This window comes from Vitis vinifera, chromosome 14 (genome assembly GCF_030704535.1).
Source record: "Vitis vinifera cultivar Pinot Noir 40024 chromosome 14, ASM3070453v1".
NCBI lineage: Eukaryota > Viridiplantae > Streptophyta > Magnoliopsida > Vitales > Vitaceae > Vitis > Vitis vinifera.
The window spans coordinates 21,527,858-21,531,667 of record NC_081818.1 but is presented as its reverse complement, the minus strand read 5'-3'; the positions used below and the strand labels follow the sequence as shown (position 1 = coordinate 21,531,667).

At 28.9% G+C, this 3,810-nt stretch overlaps 1 long non-coding RNA gene across 1 annotated transcript; it reads right to left on the bottom strand.

Annotated features, from left to right (window-relative positions):
* Positions 1-466: 466 nt before the first annotated feature.
* LOC100855078 (uncharacterized) lies at positions 467-1,751 on the bottom strand. Its single transcript, XR_787565.3, has 2 exons — positions 1,404-1,751; positions 467-850 (listed from the first exon to the last, which is right to left on the bottom strand). It is a non-coding gene; the product is annotated as an uncharacterized LOC100855078 (long non-coding RNA).
* Between the last annotated feature and the right edge of the window lie 2,059 nt (positions 1,752-3,810).

Sequence of the window (3,810 nt, the reverse complement as noted above, 5' to 3'; positions counted from 1 at the left end):
GAGGTTGAATGTAAGAACATTTAGATGTTGCAAAATAGGAGATGTTATTGTGCGACTCACTTTTGATAAAACTGAATTGATAGTCACTAATATGCATGTTTACTAGGAGTTATGGCTTTTTTTCTAGCGGTTCAAGGGAATCGGAGGTGAGGAAAAAAAATTTTGTACCAAAGGGGTCTAAGGTTAATTGTTTTCTTCTTTAGGAGATCTTTATTATTGTTGTATAGTGAGGTGTATGCATAAAAGCTTAATTCATATAAGAGCTTTGAGGGTGTAATTTTTAAGTAATAATGCATCATCCGAGTCTCCTTCCCTTTGTGAATGTAGATCAAATTGATTAAATTATTGTGTATGTTTTCTTTTATTACACTATTAATTGAATTCTTGTATGTGTTAGTTTATGTAAATTATATCATGTTATTTGATTTTTTTTTTTTTTTATGGTTTAAGGTTTGACAAATTTCAATGCATAAAAATTCATATGGCATAACCCAAGTTTAGGGTTTTCTCTATCCCTTTTTTCCAAAATATTACAGAAAAATCCATTTTTCCAAAATATTACAAAAAAACAACAATAAAAACAAAATAGCATACGGTCATTATTCTCGGACTCTTCTTACAACTAATAAGGTCATTTAATCCACGTAAAGCTGTTTTGTTATAAAGCCTCAGCCTCAAATATTATTACGTTTGAGAAAGGTCCTCACCACCTTTTGGTCATGGTGAAGGTCCAAGGCCGAGGCTTTTAACTAAAGAAACCTCGCAGTCTTTGCAAAACACGAGGTGCTTATAATTTCTTGCTCAAGTGAGTATTCCATGATCTCATAAGATGGTTGTTCATCTCCATTTTCTGCAAAAACATGATGTGTCAATATAGATATATATAGTGTGTTATTAGCATGTACAAAACCCTAACTAGATCTGTATGATACCATTCCAATACTGAACTCAGAAAATGTGGAAGGCTTTATACCTCATGATTAAGAATCAGTAAATAACGGAAAAAAGAAAAAGAAAAAGAAAAGGACTAAATAGAACCAGAAAAAATGAAGAGGAGAAAAGTAGTCAAACCAGCACTCATCTTACAAGAACACTCACTATATTTTCAGAATCCGAAAGAGGGAGATTGATCTGTAAATAGACCCAACAGGACAGGACAGGACAGGTGGCTGGGCTCAGACAAGCCTAATAAACTCATGAGATAATATTAAATTTGAACTCTGATCATCAGAAAAACTGTTGGGATCCCATATGCCCCATGTCTAAGAATTAATCAAAGTATTTGATTTTTCGTATGTTAAAAGATCTCATGCACTGATCTCCATACCGTAATAAGATTAATCCTTTTAATTTCCTCATGCATGCCAATGGAGAATCTGCTGGAGAGAAAGATTAATAATTACCTGATTCTGTTTTTTCGATTCTCAGCACAGAAATAGTTCCCAGTGCTAAAATCATCGTCACTTTGCTCATCTTCTCCATTACTGCTTACCTACACAAACACAGAAAGATAAAACCATGTATATGGTAGTTTTCAATTAAGTTTGTTTTAATCATGCAGTGAGAGCTTATATTTATAGGCATTTTGGGAGAGAAATACTGATCCCGACTTCCTGTTTCAACCACACGCTGAAGGGTTGAGTGGCATCCCCATCCCACCACGTGGAGGTGGGCAGTCCACACAAAAACTGAGAAGAAAAATTAAGGGAGAAGAAGAAAGAAAAAAAAAGGAGTATGGATTATTTGGTCTAATGTGCATATAATCCAACTGTAATTCTCTCTTAAAAATTGGTGTGTTCATTATTTTTATAATGACAAGACTAGATCACGTGGTTTATCTAATTTTTTTAAATTGTCATATCCCTATTTAATTCTATAAAAAAGGAAAAAAAATGTTTATTTTATTTCGCTATTATGATTTTGTGCTCAAAACATATTATTATTTATACAATTTTTTCCAATAGAAACAAATAATCATTCATTATTAGCTTTATGTCACAGATTTAGTCTTTTTTTAAGCTCGTGTAACACTTAAACAAGTTAAGACACTTGATCTTATTAAGTCGGTTTTACTCTTAATGCTTAATTTGTTAGGCTAAGATGCTCACGACTAGAAAGTTTTAGAAGGCGTAGTAAACAACTCTTAAATAACAGAAGTTTTTATTGCTTAAATAAAGCTTTACAAATGCTTTGAGAACTCACTTACTTGGTTATGAAGTGATTTGGGTAGTGTTTTGGTCAATTGAGAGTCTCACCAATTTATAGACACTAATAGAACTCTTGAAATCTTGGAGATTCTTTACAACTCAAGAATAATCTAGAACTTCCTACACACTTTTATGTACAAACCTATGTACAAGAATATACAAGAGATCTCAAGAATTTTTTAAAAAGTCTTAAATTTTTCTCATACCTTCCACCATAGTATAGAGATGTGTGGACTTTTATAGGCATCTCTAAAGCCTTCCACACTCTTCTCTCCTGTGGCTAAGTATAGAAGTTTCTAGAAGCTTTCTGACTCTATATAAACCCATGGGAGACTCATTTGAAGCATCTTGACATTTAGTAATCTATCCTTGGTTTTAGGGGAAACTTGTGTCTAAATTACCTATATATATATATATTAATTGTTATAATGAAATAAAAAAAAAAATCATTTCACTTAGGTGAAATTGTAGCGAGAAGAAGACAAGTCTCTATTTGGTATTATTTTTAACACATATTTTTAAAAAACGATTTTTTAGAATAATTTTTAAAAACATATTTATAATGTTTTTTAATATTAAAATTTATTTAAAATTTTGGAATATTTTCAACTTATTTACTGTATTTTTTAAATTTTAAAACATCAATTTTATATATATTAATTTATTTTCAATTATTTTTTATATGTGTTTCATTATTTTTAAAAATAAATAAAAAAACGATATAAAATAATTAAAATATATTTTCAAAAATGAACTCTAAAATTTATTTATTTCAAAAAAAAAAAACTCTTTTATATATCAAGCATTTTTTTTTCTCTAAAAAACAATAACAAACATGTCCTAAAGATTGGTTTGAAAAAAATATTCCCCCAAAAATAATATTTAAGAACGGTTAGGAGTTTAAAATTTAAAAATAGTTTTCTCCTCCATATAACATGCATTTAGGTATATTCAAAATGTTTTAAAATGTTTTTAATTTGTACTTTCAATTATTATTTAAAATATTTTAAAAATAATTAAAAATATTTATAAAAGAAAAAAAAAAAAGAGGGTATTTTTAGGCTTACATAGACAGGGAAAGTTGGTGGGAATATTCCAGGGTACATGTAGGCAGCCTTCTAAGTGTTTATTTAGCGTGTTTTAGGTAAGCAAAAAGGCTTAGAGCAATTTTATTAAATAAAACGGTAGTAAATATTTAAGCATGAAGGTGTATTTAAAATAAAAAGAATTTTTTTAATATTTAATTTTATTTACATGTTATTTTATAACTTTAAAAATATTATATTATTTAACTTATATTAATTTTATAATTATCATTATAAAAATAAATGTAAAATCATTTTTCAGTGTTTTATGATCGCCCAACAGCCATTTAAAATGGCCCAAACATGAATTTTAAGCCCATACATGCTCTAAAGTCTAACCCATTTTAGATTTTGCATCTCTACCCCACATCGGAAGAATATAGAACAAATGAGGTCTTTATGAACAATTAGAACATGATAAAAGTCGATAATCCCATTTGAAAATTGAGTGTTAATATTGCAACAAATGATCGCTTTCCCAATTGTATGCTTATTGCTTGTAGATTAGTTGGAATTTT